General features: G+C 36.4%; 1 protein-coding gene across 1 annotated transcript in view; it reads left to right on the forward strand.

Annotated features, from left to right (window-relative positions):
* Positions 1-21,469, forward strand: part of grik4 (glutamate receptor, ionotropic, kainate 4) — a 430,510-nt gene that overhangs the window by 262,633 nt on the left and 146,408 nt on the right. The window lies entirely within an intron of this gene.

Genomic DNA, 21,469 nt, shown 5'->3' on the forward strand with positions numbered 1-21,469 from the left:
AAGTTATTCATAAAGTTAAAAAATATGCACTGGAAAATCAATTGAACATTTTTATTTTTATTTAAAACATTATTTGATAAAGTTATTCATAAAGGTAAAAATATGCACTGGAAAATAAATTTAGGAGGCAAATTTTGTCCCTTAATGGTAAAGGTGTGACTGCAGTCCAAGTGGAAGAGAGGGGGCACGCAGAAGGATGGTAATCCCTTCAGGGGGTACTCCACGCTAAAAAGTTTGGGAACAACTGATTTATAGCATCAAATAAACATGAATGAACATCATAAGGAATTTTGTTTCAACCGTGGAAAGATGTCAGTACACACCATTTTTCAAGTTCAAGTCCACCAACGTTAATCTACTAACTCCCCTGAATGCTTTGTCAGACAAAATGGCAGATTCGGCGTTGTGATTGGTTAGATCACCTGTCAGTCAAACCCCAGATGAAGGGTCAGTTGACAGTGGAAAATCCGTAAATTGACATTTACACAATTGTCTGTGCTGTAAGCGGTAGACCAATCACAACAGACTGGGCCATCTGACCAATCAGAGCAGAGAAGTCTCTCGGAAAGGAGGGGTTAGATAGACCGAATCATTTATCAAAGCTATAAAATTATTTCAGCTAATGAAAATTGTTTTTTGTTTGTTTTTACTGTAAATTTAAGTTCAATCTTAAAGTTAAGTTAAGTTTTTTGAACACACTGCAGTGCTCACACACTGTAAAAAATAAAGGTTCCAAAAAGTTACTATTGAGCAAATGAAAGGATCCATGGATGTTAAAGTTTCTTCACGGAACCACAAATGCCAATAAAGAATGTTTATTTTAAAGAAAGCAGGTGGGCTGGACACCATACAATGGTTCAGTGGCGCTCAAAAATGACAGAACGCTTGTAAATATGACGTGCTGCATGCGCTCAGCATGTACCGCACACCTTTGGATTCAGCGTTCCTGCCATGTACCGAAGGCTTTTACAGGTCACTGACGCATGCCTTCTGCTGCTGGTTAGTGCTCAGATATGCAAGAAGCAGTTGACCCTGAAGATTTAATAAGGTGCTTGTATTCCCTGTGGAAGCCAGGGGTGTTATATATTTAAGGTGAGAGACTGCCGCAATCCAGAGCTGCTCCCTAGAATCTAGAAAATTGTATGATGAGCATCGGCCCGACAGTAACGTGTTGACCTTCAGCGTGATAAAGCCAGCGAGGGCCTGTCAGTGACCCCAATCACTCATGCGTTATATTAACAGTGTGCACACAGCCTGTGCAAGTTATCACAGTGCAGTGGGCTGTGTGATTAACACGGCCGCGGTAAACGTTGCCATTGTTTGTTATCTGGCCCGTCCATTGAGCCACACTAGGTAATCAGTTTCCTCCAGCCATGTAAGTTAATTGGTCAGAACAAACGGAGAACTGTTGCTGTTATGAGCAATATGTAATTTCAAATATTTGGCAGCATGAAGAACAACCGGCGATTTGAAATACATGGCAACAAGTTTTCCCTCGTGTAGCTTCTGTTTGTACATAACAATGACAAGTACACAGCGGTTTTCACTGTGCAATTTTCGCACTTTTTTCACACTGTTTGTGTCTTCAGTAAAGGAGCAGTGATATGCTTATACAGTGGTGATCAGAATTATTGGCACCCTTGGTAAATATGATCAAAGATGACTATAAAAATAAATCTGCATTGTTTATCCTTTTGTTCTTTAATTAATAAAATTAGCAAAAAATCTAACCTTTCATTGAAGGAAAAGAATTGGAAGTGGAGGGGAAATCACATTATGAAAAAAATGTTTTTTTCTTCAAAACACGTTGGCCACAATTATTGGCACCCCTAGAATATTTAGGAGTAAAATATCTCTGAAGTATATTCCCATTCATATTAACATTTTTTAGTACACCAGGGTGATCATAAACATGAAATTGTCCAGCCATGACTTCCTGTTACATAGGAGTATAAACATGAGGAAACACAAAGGCCAAATTCCCATAATCATTCATCACAATGGGTAAAACCAAAGATTATAGTTCTTATGTGCAGCAAAAGATTGCTGAGCTTCACAAAATAGAAAGTGGCTGTAAGAAAATAGCTAAAGCATTGAAAATCCCCATTTCCACCATCAGGGCAATAATTAAGAAGTTCCAATCAACTAAAGATGTTACAAATCTGCCTGGAAGAGGATGTGTATCTAAATCATACTAATGCACTGTGAGGAGGAAAGTTTGAGTGGACAAAGACTCTAAAAGGATCACAACTGGAGAATTGCAGAGATTAGTTGAGTCTTGAGTCTCAGAAAGCCTAAAAAAAAATATCAAACAGCACCTACATCCCCACAAGTTGTTCGGGAGAGTTTCAAGAAAAATCCTCCGCTCTTATCCAGAATCAATCTCCAGCATATTCAGTTGTCAGTCAAGACTGGAATTTCAAATGGGACCAGCTTCTATGGTCAGATGAAACTAAAAAAAGAGCTTTGTGGCAGCAAACCCACCAGATGGGTTTGGTGCACACATGGATAAAAAGTACCCCATGCACACGGTTAAATATACTGCTGGATCTTTAATGTTGTGGGCCTATTTTTCTGCTGGAGGTCCTGGACATCTTGTTCAGATACATGGTATCATGGATTCTATCAAATACCAACAGATAAAAATTCAAAACCTGACCACTTCTGCTAGAAATCCTATAATGAGCCATGGTTGGATCTTCCATTAGGACAATGATCCAAAACAAACATCAAAACCAACACAAAAATGTGTTCTCTGAGCCCAAAATGAAGCTTCTGCCATGGCCATCTCAGTCCCCTGACCTGAAGCCTAAAGAAAATGAGTGGAGTGAACTGAAGAGAAGAAGCACTAACATGAAAGAATGATCTCTGATCTCTTGTCAGGTGTTCTCCAAACTCATCAGACATTATAGAAGAAGAGGGAGAGCTGTTTTCTTGGCAAAAGGAGGTTGCAAAAATTATTGAATAAAAGGGTGCCAATAATTGTGGCCAACGTGTTTTGAAGAAAAACATTTATTTCATAATGTGACTTCCCCCCACTTTCAATTCTTTTTCTTCAATGAAAGGTTAGACTTTTGCTAATTTTAAGAATTAAAGATCAAAAGGATAAACAATGCAGATTTATTTTTACAGTCATCTTTGATCATATTTACCAAGGGTGCCAATAATTCTGATCACCACTGTATATATTTTTCCGTTCAAACGTTTAGGGTCATTAAGATTTTTTTGTTTTTGACAGTTTCTTGTGGTCACCAACGCTGTTTATCCAGTCTTCAATGTCACGTGATCCTTCAGAAATCATTCTAATATGCTGATATGCTGCTCAAGAAACATTTATTATTATTATCAATGTTGAAAACAGTTGTGCTGCTTAATATTTTTTTGTGGAAACCATAATACAGTTTTGTTTTTTTTGTTTTGTTTTTTTGTCATGCTTTATCAATTTAATGTGCCTTTTCAAAATAAAAGTTTTAATTAAAAAAAGATATTTCTTACTGTATACTCATAGTTTTGATTAGAATACATCACATCCAGTTCAACAGTTGCATACTTTGTTGTTGCATTACATTTCATATTTCAATATTTTATCTGGTTATGTTTCATATTATATTTCATATTTCAGTATTTCAGCTTATTTGAAGCTCATAATGGATCTGAAAATCCTTTCTCTGTACATGGTCAGAACTCCATGCAGCCCCTGTGCGACTCTTCATTGATTTCCGGTCTATTGTTTGATGGAAGCAGTGAATAGGCAGCTTATAAGTATTGCATTCTTGAGAGCACTTTAAAAATTTTTTTTTTTTTTACCTTGATAGATCACACAACGGCAAAACAACAAAAAAACAAACAAACAAACAAACAAACAAACAAACAAGCAACCCCACCACAGAGAGAATACAATATTGCATCCTTTATCAATGTCCCTTATTAGTGAATTTTTGATAAAATGTATTCTCTTCCAGAGTAGAACAGAGCAAAATACATCAGTGGGCTTTGATGTTAGTTACCAAGCCTTATTATTAAGTTTGCCTTGACATAAGAGTGAATTTGTACCACATTTTTTATAGCTAGTGACATACCGGTGTTAGCAGACAGATTATCTTTGTGAACAAGTCATTAAAGAATAAAGCATGCTGAGATATTCTGATTACAATCTTTCATTAAGCTGGAGACTTTCCAGGTAGCTCTTTTCTCAGCATGCCCATGTTTGTAGACTTGTAAAAGTAATTTAGTATCCTTGATTCCAGGAGTTTTAGGTCTAACTGGTCAGCCTTCAATGGCTGGTTTTACCAAAATTGAATGAAAATCACCAATTTTAGTTGCACAAAATAATTGCTCAAGTAGCACATTACTTACCACTAAATCCCTTCTTCCTAGATACCATTGGAAAAGTTTTCTTTCTAAAATAATGTCTGAAATTTGAATCTAAATATACAATTAAGATGTACCTTCTTATGTATTAAATATATACTTTAAGTTTCATTTGCAGTTTAGATATATTTTACATGTATTTGCTCATGTAGTTGTACTTAGAGATTCATGAGATTTAGATGTTCAGGCTGTGAAAAATTATATGACATTTTTAAGTAAATAATGGTTTTTCAGTCTGTTAATTCTTTTTCTTTTCACTAGTTTGAACAGATCTGCAGGCTCCTTCTGTAATGCACCAGTTTATGACATTATGTGTAGTCTTTGGTATATAGTCACGACCTTGCTGAAGAAAAAGATGATTGTTATTTGTAGTGTGTAGCATCAGAACATCCTACTTGCATTTCCTCAAATTCTGCTGCTTTGTGGAGACGCTGGTGATAAATGTCTTGTGGAGATATAGTGGCATTTAGATTATTTTCTAGACTCAGAGTTTGCCGTGTTTGGGAGTCTAATGCCTCATTGCTACTCCCATTATTTATTGTAAATGTCCATATTACTTGTATTTTACATTTACATTTAGGAATCGCTTTTATCAGAGGTGATTTACAAACAAAAAAAATCTGCAAACTTGTAATATGGTGTGATATTCCAGTTAAATAGCAAAACTGTAAGGTTGTCTGCTTCAAGAACAAGGCTGTTATCTTACTCGCTAATGAGTAAGATAATGTATATACAGAATGTATATACAGAATATATATGCATATATACAGAAATAAGCACTCTTTCGCTGCTTATTGTGCTTCAATGGTTTGAAAAAAAATGTTTTTAAGCAGCAATGCTTAAAAACGCATGCAACTGATTTGCTTTCGTGATGGCGCAGCACAGCAATGTCACATGAACTTGAATGCATGATAGAGACGATAGTCCAAAATCTCTATCGGTTGACAAATTTCTACTAGTTAATGGTGTCTACCGGTATATTGCCCAACCCTAGCTCAAACACATTTACATCTAGGGTCTTCAGCAGAGTGTCCACAGCAGTACTGCATCTGTCAATTATTGCTTGATCTGAGTCTATTTAATGTGGAAAAAGTGAAAATATTGCATTAAAGGGTCATGAAACCCCAGAACATTTTTTGAGCTGTGAGCAGATATGTATAGGCTGCACATCATTGAAAACATTAAAGGTCATTTTTTTTTTTTTTATAATTTGAAATTAGTTATTTTTGCATTTTTCAGAGCGATTTCTGTCTTCCGGTTTGAAAAGCAAAGTCAGAGCAATGTCACAAAATCTGACATCATCGTGTACTACCGGCAAGATCAGGAGTGCTGACTGGCTCCAGTATGGGCTGGTCGAACATGCTGACGTCAACAGTTTCTGCATTTATTCATGACTTAAAGCTCTTTCAATCCAATCACTGCGCTGTAGTATGCGTAAGATTAGAATTGCGGTATTATGCATGAGGAAGTATCACTTCTCTTGCCTCGGTCTCTTGTCATTCAGAGACATATCGTTGGTGCTCGTTTTCTCAGTGCTACAACACAAAAATGCGTTTTCCTGCGACGCGACCAGAGCAGAAAGTTTGGGTGCATGTGGATTTTTTTTCTTGTAATCTACCAGCACAAATGGAAAATATGTTTGCATGAGATCGCATTACAGCGGAGAATTCAAATGTCACAAAAGTGCTCATTCACCTCTGCGTTTGGACCATAGGTTTGGACACGTGAGCCATGTGTGTTTTCCCTCAGCACAGCAGCACATGAGAGTTGTTTGTATTTTGCCCGCGATGCGATCAGAACAGAAGTTTGAATACGAACACATGAAAAATACAATTGTTCTGTTCTGAAATGTACATTACATTTGAATTTTACTAGATGACTCTGTGCATCAATGATTATTTTAATAGATTTGCAATGCAATCATCATATCAAAGTATATCAATATGATACTATACACATTATTATAGGCCAGGATGAAATGCAAAATTAAAATGCAAGTTTTCCCTCTCAAGATGTCATCTCTTCTATAAAGCAAATTAGTTGCAACACTGGACAAAACAAGAGTTCTCTCTTGAGGTTTTATACACCAGTGTAGTTTGATTGTGTGATTAAATTACCTCATTAATCATATACTGTATATTTAAAAAAATATAAATCAGCAGAGCTTGTGTCAGAGAGCTGATGCTGAGCACTGAGTTCACATTAGATGGAACTGGGCTCTGCTTCAGTCTCCACTAAACACTCCAGAAATGAAAGTGAGCAGAAATGGATCCTAGTCTCTGTTTGGGATCTTTGAAGAAAATTGAAAAAAGGTTCATTTCCACGTTCCATTTTCTCTTGCCATTAAGCTAGACGAGAAACGAGTTATCCATGATTTATTCTCAACACCTATCTTTAACACAGAGTGCAGCACTTCTGGGACGAGAGTACAGACTTTAGGGCCTACAGGCTTTTTCACACCAATTCTTCAGCACAAAAAAAAAATAAATAAAAAAATCCATGATTTGATTTTTAAAAGGAATCTTTATGAACTCCTTCAAACAGTGTCTAAAATCCTACAGGTACTGTATATATATATATATATATATATATATATATATATATATATATATATATATATATATATATATATATATATGTCAGGGGCGGCAAGGGAGGCAGTGCCTCCTCAAAAAAAAAAAAAAAAAATAGGATGAGAAAATAATCTATATTACATATAAAAAACACAAATATCACAAATTATGACATTAAAAAGAGCACAAGTCACGCGTATTTCTAAAGGAACACTGCCCAACAGCGACACCCACAGGTAAAGTTACAGCAGGAGTCATGCCTCCCTTTTCACTCATAGAAAACCATAGAAAACCATTAGACCCCAGGCGTGCGGTGGGTTTTGTGGGGGGTAATTGAGAATGAATGGGGGAAAGTGATGGTGTCAATGGGAAGACTAATTGAAAAGTATCACCGAGTTAGATATCACTGCTTTATGTCACGTCAAAATCAAACTTGAAATGGAATGAAAGCATGATGACTGCTGGGTTTTTTAGTGCAATCAGCTTGGTGAAATTAAATTTGTGTCCGTGACAGATGGTGTTTACGGAGCATGACTGATGATCCAAAATAGCCTAAGTTGACAATCAAAAGAAAGACATCAATACACAAATAAAATATATTGTTTAAATTATTATTGCCTTTAGTTATTATTTTGGAATGAATGTAGAAATGCTTAAAACACTAACTTGATGAGATTGACTTGGTTTTGATAAATAGAACATTATGTAAAATTACAAAATAGAATTGTATTTGGTTTCTTGGGGAAAAAGATGAAGGTGCCCCCTTGATTGTCTCATTAAGAGTTTTTTTTTTGACCCCTACACCCTTCATCCATCGAAGCTCTCACTCCGGAGGGTAAACCCTTTGAAGGGATTATCGCTGTAACGAGGTTAGTAGATGTGGGAAGAAGGAGGTGGGAACCGGCGAACATTCAACAAACTTTAATATAAAATAAACAAAGAACAAAACAAAAGTAATGCCGGCAGACGTCCGCGAGGGCCACACAAACATAATAAAACATAAAATAAAGTCCAGGCCTGGTCCTCTCTCGTCCTTCACTGTAGTCGCTCCTCCTTTTATGGCTCCGGAGCTCCTCCGTGAGAGACTCATTATCACTCGCGTCACCGGCCTCGCGCCGTTCCCTCACGGCTCTCGCCTGCCCTGCTCGTCACAATCGCATAGGGATGAGCCCTTCCGAATGGAACGCAGGGCTAGTCAAAGCATTTGTCAGTTGCGTCTTGTTCCGTGTTCACAACAGTTCAGTATTTTCAATGTAAAAGTTTTCGCTACTGACTGACACACTCATTGCCGCCATCTAATGGCATAATAATGTAACTTTGTTGCTGTTCACGATCTGGGACTATTTTTTCCGGCGGAAGGAAGGCTTTTAGTGACAGTTTACTTCATGAAAGTTGCATTGATACATTTGGCTTAAATATTTGTATTGTGTGGTAACCATTTTTTAAAGGGGCTTCGCGTCATGCCTAACAACGCCCTTCAGCCGTGACTTATTCACAATACAGCACAGCCTCTCATACCTTATTGCTTACATGCAAAATTATGAATAAACTACATCAGGCTTGGTGTGAATAGTTTTGGATTAAATCAATTCTTTGCAGGTATTTTATATTTTCACTTTGTTTTGAAGCATTAGTCTTAAAACCTTTTTTTTTTTTTTTAAGCGAGGCCACACTGAGTACTTCGATTTGTATTTCACACGCACATTGTGCAGCTTATCCCAAAGTAATAAAGATGCCATTCGTTTTGTCATTTTGAGGCAATTATAGTTTTCGAGAAATGTGATGGAAAGAAATTCCAGTACCACAACATATGTTTCTTTTAATGCAATCTGACAAAGGAGTATAAGTATTATTCTAAAATAAAATGAGCCCTTTCATCAGCTCTACCTTTTTTAACAATCTCTAGACTAGGAGTCCTTGATATTTTATTCATGTATCATATTCAGACATTTTGGAGAGAACGCTTTTGCCTTAAACATTATTGTGGGACGCAATGCATTGCATCATTCAAGAGAACTGTATAGCCTCAGGTGGATCTTAAATGAAGGAGTTTAGGATAGGAGAGCCTGGAGGGAGAGAGACAAGACAAACACAATGCCAGGAAGCGTTTCAATCCTCTTGCATGGCAAACACTGGGAAGCATTTCAACAGTTCTTTCTTTTGTGCTGGCAGCGTCTGGTGGAGTGTATTAGAAAAGCTGCACAGATCTCTCCACTGTCAAACCCACCTTAAAACATGTCCGTTTACTGTTGGCTGAGTTGTTCTGGGTAAAGGACATGAATTTAAAAAAAAAAACCTGGCAGTTCTGTTCAAAAAGATCTCCCACCTGCATCCTACCTATTCGCACCTCAGTTCAGTGTCTTTTGAAAAAAGAGGGGCACTGAGAAGCAAAGCTATTTTCCACCCTGTCAAGATGAATGGCCGTTTGCGGGTGGCCAGGAACGGAGATGTATCCTCGAAAGCAGCTTTTTAAAATGCACTTAGTCTGTGCATTTTAAAAAGCTGTGATTTGCTCTTTGCTCTTCTGTGATTTGGGTTGAACTGGAGTGGCAGACCTGATTTGCAAAATTCAAGAATGTGGGTGCCAGGCATTGACTTGCAAAATTCAAGAATGTGGGTGCCAGGCATTGACTCTATAAACATGGTCCCTGGCACTCGAGCGTGAAGAGGCACTATGCCGTTAATTATTTAGGAATCACAGTCATCGGGATGTTTGTTTTGAATGTCTGTACAAGTTCAAATCAGAGCACAATTTATTTATTTATCTGTGGAATAATGCACTGTGACTGTACCTGCCTGTGTATTGGTTTTGGCAGCAGATCTACCTAAAATGCACTGTGAATTCTAATGCAAAAGGAATGCACAAGGTCAGCTCAGATGTGCTCCGCTGCCTTTGAGGTGATAACAGGGACCTTGACAGTGAGAGTCTCATTAAGACCCACCTGATGGGTCTGTGGCTTACTGTGGGGATGAATGGTTATACTTCCTCTTTTAATCACTGGACCATGTGAACAAATCAATGCAATGCAACTCCCAAACCTCAAACCCAACCCACATAATCAATGCGAACACTTTGGACTGCATAAAAGAGGCTTAAACAATACCATTGTGCATAAATCTCAAGTCATTTCAGTCATTAACAGATTTCACAGATGGCAATGTTGTTTTGGTTAACATTTACACTACCAGTCAAAAGTTTGGAATATTTTATTTTATTTTTTTCATGTTTTTGAAAGAAGTCTCTTATGCTCACCAAGGCTGCATTTATTAGATTAAAAAAATACAGTAAAAACAGTAATAGTACTGTTTTCCTTGTTAATATGCTGAATTTTCAGCACCATTACTCCAGTCTTCAGTGTCACATGATCCTTCAGGAATTATTCTAATATGCTTATTTTCTGCTAAAGGAACATTTCTTCTTATGACATTTCACAATATTGCTGTTTTTACTATATTTTTCATTGAAATTATGAATGCATAAAAAGAAGTAACTTCTTGTAGCAAGTTTTTTTTTTTTTTTTTTCAGAATAATTTTCAAAAATTAAGTTCAAGGTTTTTGGAGTACTGCATGTCACACCATAGAACATACCAACTTTAATGTCATTAGGATTCAGTGAGGATTCACCACCAGCCCTCTAACATCCCTTTTTAACCCTAAACACAATTACCGTCTAGTCTACAGACTCATCAGTCAACACTCTGCTGTCTCAGTCTGAGCTCAATGGCCCGTACGCTTGTACGCTAATAGACCAACATCGCTTTTGAGTCCTCGTGCAGTTTTCCTGTCGTCTCTGCATCACATTGCCTCGCTTTTTTGTGGCTCCGGCCTTCTCCCATCTATGTGTGAAATGAAGTGTAAGAGCGGCATTTCCACTATAAACACTATCTTCGCACAGCGTACAGTCAGGTATTGTTTGCTCTGTTGGCATCCGATTTTGTCTGTTGTTTTATGCTGGTCTGGAATCATCAACTAGAGTCTCTGGAGCCGTGAGAGTGTGGGGGTAGGTGTGATTCTGCATTAAACACCGGTGAATGTCTTCATGGTAATGGTGTAGTATGTGTGTGCTTGTTTTTGGTGATGTTACGGTGCCACTGTGCACGGTGGCAGGCATAATAACAAATCCCTAGGTCAGATGTAGACTCTAGAGAGGCTATTACTGCAACCTGATCTTTAGTGGATGTGCAACCAATTGAATTTAGTCCACTGCAATTCTCCATCACACTCTCCATGTGAAAAAAAAAAGATGAGGGGGGACGATTTGGTGCTTAGCTTTGATAATGCACTATTTGGAGTGCACTTTCTCTGCAATGTAACAGGGATTTGTATGCTTAGCCTTCGGTTTACTGTAGGCAAGATAAGCACAGAGAGCAGAAAATAAGAAAGAGCGCAAGTCTTCATCGTTAGTCTGGGCATGCTGCTTTCCCCTGACATGTTTTAGACACTTCATCGCAGGAGGGAATGTCATAACCAAGTAAGGGACCGATCTTTAATTATTGTGTTTTATGTTATTCAGAAAAACACCAGTGAGAATGACGACAAGCACTCAGAGCAGTGACTTAAGTGATTGTGTTAGTAAAGGATATGTACAGGTACATCGACAGCAAAAAAAAAAAAAAAATAAAATAATAATAATAATGAATACTTTCTACACTATCAAATGGTCACTATCACTTTTTACACTATCAAGTCGTCCTGGGGAGTTCGTATTTATGAGTTGGAAAGTCATAATTACAGCGTCAGGTGCATTCAAGATGGCATTGTACCTTTTCTACAAAAAATTCTGCAAATATTTTTAACTCTATAGAACGCAATCAAATCCACTTCTTGCCAAATCCCTTAATGATCAACCATTAATCTGAATATTCACTTTTTTGGTTGGATAATGTTAGTAGCTTTAATAAGTCTTCGAGATTGGAGATTCAAGTTAGCTAGGTCAAAAAAGGTCAAACTCAAAGAGCAGTTAATCTAATGTATTATTTCTAATTATTTCTAATAATCATGCACTCTCTCTTCTATATAGAACTGTAATGGGTTCTGTCTAGCACTTTATATATAGAACCTTTTAGGGGTTCCATAATGGGTTAATTTTATGGAAATATTTTTAAATTAATTTGGTTAATTTTTTCATTTTAATTCAATTTTATGAATTAAACAGCTTGTAAATTTACTTTATCACAAAAAATGTAATAATCTGTTAAACATGAAAGTATTATGCGTAAGAAATAAGGTACTCAAGGCTAGTGCTGTATTGTGAATAAGTCATGAATGAAGGGCATTGTTAGGCAAGACGCGAAGCACCAGCATGATATAGAACTAGCACGATACAGCACTAGCCTCAAGTACCTTATTGCTTTTATAAAATGGTTACCACACAATACAAATATTAAAGCCAAAAATATGTATCAATGCAACTTTGCTCCCGCCGGAAAAAATAGTCACTGATCGTGAACAGCAACAGAAGTTTCATTATTACGCCATTAGATGGCGGCAAAGACTTCATGTGTGTCAGTCAGTAGCGGAGACTTTTACATTGAAAAGACTGAATTGTTGTGAACACGGAACAAGACGCAACTGACAAATGCTTTGACTAGTGCTGTTAGTCACAGGAAAACCTCTTAACTGTTAAAAGGACAAGATAATACATTGGACATTTAAACAGATTTTTTATCATGAACATAGGACTGACCTGTAGGAAAATGCTAAATCTGAATGCAGGTAATAAACTTGTTCACTCGATCTTTTTCTCACAATACTCTTCTACATAATACAGTAAGCTTCAATGAGCAATATCAACTGAGAACAAACAGTTTAAGAAAGATGCCGACCTATGCAGGCAATTACCAGCTTACAGTATGTCACTTTTCAGACATTCCACGACCTGGCAAGCACAGATTCAATATGTTCAGTTGGCGAAAACAAGTTTTCTTCCATTTCTTGTAATTTGTTTATTTGTTTTGAATTATTACTTAAAGCATGTTAAAGTCAGCTTGAAACATATTTTCTTTTCTTCTCTATCGTGACGCATTCTGAGTGAAACATCCTCTTGAACAATAAACTTAACTTTTTAAAAAACAGTAACTTTTTAAATACAGTATTAACTGTTTCCTGTAGCAGGTGGAAAGTGTCACGGGATGGAGCAGAGGCAGATCCTGGGCATTGTATGTCTCTCCTCCTCCTCTATAGTGATAAAGTGTGTGAAAAGGGATAAAAAACAGGCAAGTGAAGATGTAAACAATTATCCCTGCACACGCATCCCAAGGGCTGCACTCCAATGGCAGGCAGGATGAGCAATTGGTGCCATTAATACCATCATTATTCCCCTGTCTCTAATGGCCTCCCTTAGTGAATACACACATTCACACTCACATACAACTATTACAGCTGAACACAGATTCCAATGTAAGCGCAAACACACTCAAACACATAGATCACTGGTCATGATCAATGAGAGAGAAACTTTTTTTTACCCTTTTCCTCCTTATTTAGCATTCCTCTAAAAAAAAAAAAAGAGCTCAAGTGTATGCCATGCTCTACAGTAATAGCCACATAAAACTTAAATTGCAGATTCTTTCAGCTGAAAGATTATAGCCAGTGCTCCAGGATAAAGTCTTATACCTGTAACTGTGAGTCTGTGGCCTAGCAAATGTTAAATAATGCAGACTGCACATAACAGCCTAGTTTTTCCACATTTATCTTAAGTGAACATTACAAGACATGCTGCACTTTTATACATTTGGTTGAAATAATTATTTAAATAAAGAAAAAAATTAAATCAAGACCTAAATATTTAACATTTTGGGTTTTCTTTTACTACAGGCACTTATATGTACCAGGAGTTGATTTTATTAAAACAGATTTTAACTTGTATTTTTGTTATAAGGATTTAAACATATTAAAACTTTTTGTGTATATTTTATTTTTTGCTTTATCATGAAAAATATTAGCCTAAGGGTGTACTCACACTAGGCGCTCTGAACCATGCCCGAGCGCGTTTGACCCCCAAAGCCCGGTTCGTTTGACAAGTGTGATTGCTCCATTCCGTGCCCAGGCACGGTTCATTTAGCCGGCCCTGGCCCGCTTGGAAGAGGTGGGCCAGAGTGCGGTTCGGTTGGGCTCAAGCGCGGTTCGCATGCAGTGTGTGCACTAACCGTGCCAGAGCACGGAACAGTTACTACTTTTGTTTACGCTACTGTCATCATTATGATGGCAAACATCTTTACTACTGCTTTGATATTACACTTATCAATTCATGTAATCAATTTGAGTGTCAACGGGGGAGTGGGGACAATTGTGCTCGGGCTCGGTTCAAGGCAACAGTGCCTATAAGTTTTAAACTATTATATTTAGCTATTATAATCGAAACGAAAAGTGAAATCAAGTGTAAACATTTCAATATTGTGTGAAAGTGATTTATATATATTTTTACAAATGATAAATGCTTTAAATCCATTTTTAGTGTACTTGATTACCAAAGAAACAGGAATGTCAGTAAAGTGCATACTTGAGATGAAAAATGAATGTGAAGAAAATATTAGAAAAAATCAAATTGAATATCACAGAGTATTTTAATTGTGAGTTATTTCCTGTCAAGCTGCAATTCTGTCAAATTATGCAAAAAGTGTGAAAATATTTAATTATTCAGATATGAAATTAGCATGCATTAGCGTTTCTGATTTCTTCAATGATTACCTTACCATACATGACATTTACATTACATATTTAAATGCCTGTTTTAATTTACATATTTAATCGCATACAATATGTGAATAATTGTACACATTTTGTTTATTCTAAATGAAGATTAATGGAAATGTAATGGAAATTTCTGAACCATTTTAACTCATTCATGTTGTATGAAAGGCACTCCTACTCTTGTGGTCGTGCTGTTTGCAATAATGTGAATAGTTCATTTGACACTCGTTGCTTTGGATCATGTAGTGTTATTTCTTTCAAAGGCTTTGTGTGCAGAGGCTTTGAAAACAATTTATTTTAATGCCCAACCAGGTGTTACTCATTTACCACATGTAATTTCTCTAATTCCCTTGCCAATTACAACAAAAAAGACCTCTTAAAAGGAGTAAAAATGACTTTTTCCCCACAGACACAAAAAGACAAGTGACTGTGATGTCCATAAAGCAATAAGCGTTTTGATTTACTGGGACCTTACACCCTTCAGCGATGGATACTGTCGTCAATGGCTTGTCCAGGAGCTCCGCTAATTAGCGTCATTGCTAGAATTAGACGAGACTTGCTGTGGTGAAAATAAAAATTTAATTAGAATCTGTAATTAAAAGTTGATTTACGAGACAGATCATTCCCATTCAAAGATAGATGATATATCCGTTTAAAAAGCCTCAGTGCAGAGAAGATCCATGCAGAATCACATGTGAATGAGACCTTCACCAGCCTATTTTTATACAAACAATCAAGCCTTTCCAGATGGAGAGGAATGTGGACCATTAAACATTATTGATAACCTTGAAATCACTTTTGTCCCAGCTTGATAGCAAACTGAATTTAAATCAGATTTAAACATATTTCATATAAAGGAACAGAGAGGTGGAATACTAATATCTAGTCTATTCCCATCAGTGACAAGGGTAAAAGGCCAGTCAATAGTAAAGTCAAACAACCTTTAGAAAGCATTTTAAGACTCACTATTCATCATTTGACAGTGCAGATCCCTCTGTAAAACCGTGATGTTAGTCTCTGAAGTGCATTATCTAACTGGTCTTTATTTTTGCTGTAGTTATATCCTCTTTCAGTCTTGGTGAAGTAAAGTGAAGAGCAGATCTGAGATGTTCAAATCTTATATGTAGATACTAAGGCTATCGGTTTAATAATGTTAATTTAATTAATTAGTTATGGAAATAAAAAAAAAATTTGAATAAAATGATTTAACACATTTTATTGGTGACGAACATGAAGCAGAGCAACAACTCACTGCATTATGTAGCCTATAGAATGCGGTTATAATGCCCCTAAATTTCAAGATATTGGGGCAAAAAAGAGTGCTGTTTTTGTCCTGAATAGCCCGTATGCAAATGTGATATTGATTTTATACAACAGTTCAATAAATAAGAAGTTAATATTGTGTTATATTTTAGACACAATATTGTATGTTTTTGCTAACTTCCAAAAAAATATTACCTATAATGCCAGAGGAAAACTGCAGTACCACAGTACAGAAATACCACAGCGGTATTTCATTTCTGACTGAATCCGCATTTTGAGCAAATCAATCAGGTTAACCAATGATTCAAAGGCCCATTCATAAAGAGAGCCATTCCTGAATAAATCAGTTGCAGCTTCTAAAAAGAATCATGGCCATTGTAGCCTAAAAGTGTGTGTAATAAATTCTCTGTTGAATCAAAATATTTGATGCTTTCTCATTTAACACAAAAATGACTTTGAATGATCTTTTTGGGCTAATTTCTCAGCCAAATTTGATCATGTAATTAATTAGATCATACAAATTTTAATCACTTGTCAACCCAATGTAAGCAGCCTTATGCAGTGTCATTGGGCTTTCAGGAGGTTGTGTGCTCAGACAGCCAAAGTATAGATAAGCTAAGACTTATGACAGTACATCTTATTCTCACACCGTAAAACTCCTCTCCTAAAGGACAAACATATCTTAGCGTTATTGTTAGTTACTGCCTTTAAAAGCTGTGCAAATCAGAAATAGGCTTGAATTTGAATTTTGAATTTGATTTTAACCTGTTGAATGTACCTAACAGTAAAGTAGGTGGTGGCAAGTAACTGTCTTTATATTATATATCTAACTGTCTATATAAGTTATATATATCAGCCATCGGCCACCCTGCTCTATAAGATATCGGCATCAACCATCAAACTTTTTTCCATGACTGTATCATTTGTGGCAAACGTCTGTTAACATTGGTAGTTTAGCAAACCATGCTGTTGGTGTAATTAAATATTTTTTGTTTGTTTTTCCTAATTAAAAATGCATTGGTTATAGGCTGTCAAATGATTAATTGCGATTAATTGCATACAAAATAAAAGTTTGAGTTTGCCTAATATTTGTGGGTGTACTGTGTGTAATTAATATGTATATATAAATCCAAACACATTTATGTATATATTTAAGAAATATTAGCAAGTATATGTATTTAGTTATATTTATATCATTTATATTATGAATAAATAAAAATATTTTGTACATAACATATTTCTCTTAAATATATACATTAATTTGTGTGTATTTATATATACATATTAATTACACACAGTACTCGCACATATATTATGCAAACTCAAACTTTTATTCTGTATGCGATTAATCACGATTAATCATTTGACAGTCCTAGTATTGATAAAGCAACCTGAACACATTTTTTATTCTTCACTGGCCTAAAAGATGGAAAATAGTTATACATTAATCATCTCTCGATGTTAATCACATAATTTTATGTACAAATCAATTCCACCAGAATATTTTGTGAAAATACCTTAAAAGGTAAAACAGTAAATACTTTAAAGTCTTCTGCACATAATTAACACAAAAAAACATGCATTTAAATCCAGCATTCTGACAAGATATACTAGCAATACCTCCTATAGCCACATCATGTACAACATGAAGCTCTTTTATGTTTGTTAAAAGTTAATGAGTACGCTTTAATATCATTACTGTTGACAGTTTGTTCATTGATAATCAGTCTTGTATAATGGCTGTATAAATGTCACAATCAAGATTGCTGCTTTGATGCTGTTCAAGCTTCATTTGGATCTAGCCGTTTAAATGGAAAAGCATATTAAATGGTAGTTAGTGTGTTTAAAGGTGATGCAACTGTCCATTTTATCTGCATTCAGTCACTCTGGTTGATTAAGTGTGTGATGGCGCTTATTTAATAGGCACTTGTATAGTGGACGACCCATTTGAGTGATGAGTTCCTCTCTCCTCACAGTACCTCCATCCTCCATGGCTGGTCTGTTTGACTTCTGTTAGCCAACGATCCTAGGGGAACAGCAGCACAAGGTGATTTTGAGAGTTTAGTGGTTTTATTATGGTGGCAATGTAGTGTTGAACGGGCCTTTGGGACATACTATAAACCCTCATGTACTGTAACATCTAATGGTTTGTTTCAGTGTTTCTATAGCCTGCAGGATACGTAGTGGTTTGTGAGCTTCAAAGGTTAATAGATAGATAGAGGAAATATAGTGCAAGAGAATCTAACTTAAAAAACAGAGTACACATGAATCTGACCTGTGTTGAATCAAATGGTCTCGCTTTATTTACCTATGAAATAAAGACCAGAAAACTCTAATGCTAATGACCAGAAAACTCTAAGCTAATGCCATTTGAAAGTTTTGGTGTTCATGTTCGGGGACAGGTTTAAATCCAGCCTGTGCTATATGCAATTGTCCAATCTTTAATGTCTCCATTTCCTGTCTTGCTTCATTTACCTATCAAATAACAGTCAAAACATCCAAAAGTTTCTGTCTTTTAGGAACTGGGGTGCTTTTTTGGGGGCTACAGGTTTGAATCGACCTGCGTCATATCCAATTGTCCATTCTGTAACACTGCCATTTTTTGTCTCACTTAATTTACTTTCAAATCAAATGTCATTTAACTGAGGTTCTGATGTTTTGATTTATAGATTTCAGTCTGCTCTGTGCCATAATTAGTTCCATGATCTTTTACATGATGTTTACTGTCTAGCTTTACTTACCTATCAGTCAAAGGCCAAAAAGCCCAAAAGCTTAGGGCTTTTTTGAGTTGTGGTGCTCATATTGGAAAAAACAGGTTTTAGTCTGGCCTGCAACATATCCAATTTCTCAATTTTTAGTTTAATTTTCTGTCTTACTCCCAAAAAGTAAAAAAAAAAAAAAAGAAGAAGAAAAAAAGCAGCAGATCTTTGTTTGTGTGCAACGGAGGAATTCCTGCTGCTGTTTTGATTCCTTTACACATTTTATAAACTCTTCACGAGTTCTCAGCTGGTCAAAATGCCATCATATGTACACACATACAAGGAGCGCATTTAGCCCAGAACACAGCATTGTTTTTTTTTTTTTTGTGTTTTTTTTTTTGTGTTTTTTTTTTAATCTTTAGGTTCACAGTCTTAAGAATGACAGTGTGAATGCTAAGAGAACCAGGGTCTGGTTGCATAAACCACTTAGACTAGTCTTAAGAGTTAAGACACTAATGTTTTTCATGCAGAGTGGTCCTAATTTTTTTAAGTCTGTTACATAAAAAGGTAGATTGGTGTAATTTGAATTGAAAAAATAACATTGATTACCTCTTGGTTAACTGCAATTTGGTCAAACTAGTTCTTAAGGCACAGTCTTAATAGAGTGACTAAGTTTATGCAACTGGCCTCAGAACTAAATTATTTTCTTTTTTTGATCCGGACCAAAATAACCAAGAGAACCAAACTACAAGTGTGGACACACCCTAAGACAAGGACAGTGCTGCTCATACCATAACCATCAGCCCTGGTATCCACGTACATTACACAATCCGTTTCATGCCCCGGCACGCGCTGCTGCTCACCATCGATTCCTCTAAAAGGGTCAGCAGCTGAGCCAAGTCTGGAAGATTGAATAGAACCTTGGATGCAACGGACCTCCACACTGCTCCAAGTCTCATACCTTAATGCCTTTAAAATGTCATTGCCCCGCAACAGATCTCTCTCTCTGATATTTTTACTCTGCGCTAGGATTCCATTTAGCTCTGGCAATTCCAGTTTCTTGCTTTGACATCTACATTTGTGACCACGGATTGGGGACAAGAACAGAACCCCTGGGCTCAGCGCGGGGCCAGTGTTTCCATTTGGCGCTCTTTGTTGTGAGATTTGGGGGTAAATGCTGGGAGAATTGCCCAGTTTGAGCTTTCTTCACTTGTGTTGTGGGAACAGCCTTTTGCTATCGGCTGTGACAGAGAAGAGTTGGTGTGGGAAGATGATTTAGCTTAGTGCTGGAGATGGACAATGTTCTGTATGAAGGCCAGTAAAAAAATTACCATCTTTTCTTGCAATTTTTTCCTTTTTTTGTGTAGAATGACTATTTTAATGCAAATGAATGTATGCTGTATAGTAATGCATTTCCCGTGGACATTCACCATGACAGGTATTATAGATGGGAAAATGTCTATAATGAATGTGGCTTTGCCCCAAATGTGACAGTACATTAATTGATAATTACTTTTTTTCAAAATAGCCCCTGTGAATTTGTGAGAAAGACAAAAATCTGTGTTTTCTCCTTGCAAAACGCATTAGCTTAAATTGGACCCCTGTATATAGTAATTTAATTGCTTTTTACCCAAAAGCACATTAAAATTGCAGTGTGTGTCTTAACTGTTGTCACTGTTCAGCCGCAAGCGAATACATTTAATCTCATTTACAACATACCACGGATCTCCATTTACTATCTCTAAACAAACATCTTGATATTTATGGCAGTCTTAAGTGGATTGTTATTTATAATGGCTTTTTTTAATAGGAGGACTCTCATGGCTGATTTGGTCTTGTTTGAATTAAATCATTAAAGCATTCTGAATCACAGCAGTTTCATTTATGCATTATGTTGATTTTTTTCAAGATTAAGAGTTTTGTGCTTACTTCCACAGCAATATTTATGAACAAGAACTCTTCTAGCATACTATTCTTGTCAGGGTTTCACAACTGGTATTAAAAAAAATCTTCATAATCGTGCACAGTTTCCGTGCTACAGTGTAAATAAAGCAACGTGAGTCATGTCACAAAATCAGAGTCACTGGAGAGCTAATTATGTGTTAGCTTAAAGAATGGTGGCAAAATATGAAATATTTCAATATGCCTGTCTGACAGGTAACAGAAATATCACAAGGATAGTTTGAAAATAGGTTGACATTCATCAAAAGTAACAGACACTCACCTATAGTTGTGTTGATGTGATGTCAGGAACTTGCATAAAGCTTTCTTTTTGTAGTTTTCTAAAAACGCAGGACTTCTGTTATTGAACCTGTGTCAGACATTAGGCTTTTCTCACGTCAAATATTAAGGTGATAAAAATGTAAATGGTATTTGCTTTACATACTGTAGATTTTAATATCCCTGAGCGTCAGATACTGACTGTGGCATATATTGATGCTAAGCTTTAAATCAACTCACCATCGACTAGTTATATTTAAAGCCGATTGAACATGATATGTCTTCACAAAAGTGGGCCTACGTACACTAATAGCACTAAGCAGCCAGTGACTGTAAACATAGTGCAAAGATATTGTCTATTTACTTTGCAACGTTCTGATAGAATCATTATATATGCTACGCAAACAAAACAGCTGCATGAAGCACTTGTGTCAGTCTGGTAACAAACCTGTCCAAGAACAGCATTAATCTTGTCTACTGTAAGCGAAGCGGAGAATGTGCTTTTATTATGCGCACAAGACGACCCAGACACACTTGTTCCTGCATTCCCATGAATTCTCATTGTGTTGAATGGTTACTGTTGCTTCTTGAGGACTTCTTAATCTCTTTTGTCACAGTTCTATTTGTCAGAATATTTGCTTTTCTCACTT

The sequence above is a fragment of the Chanodichthys erythropterus genome, chromosome 17 (assembly GCF_024489055.1).
Source record: "Chanodichthys erythropterus isolate Z2021 chromosome 17, ASM2448905v1, whole genome shotgun sequence".
NCBI lineage: Eukaryota > Metazoa > Chordata > Actinopteri > Cypriniformes > Xenocyprididae > Chanodichthys > Chanodichthys erythropterus.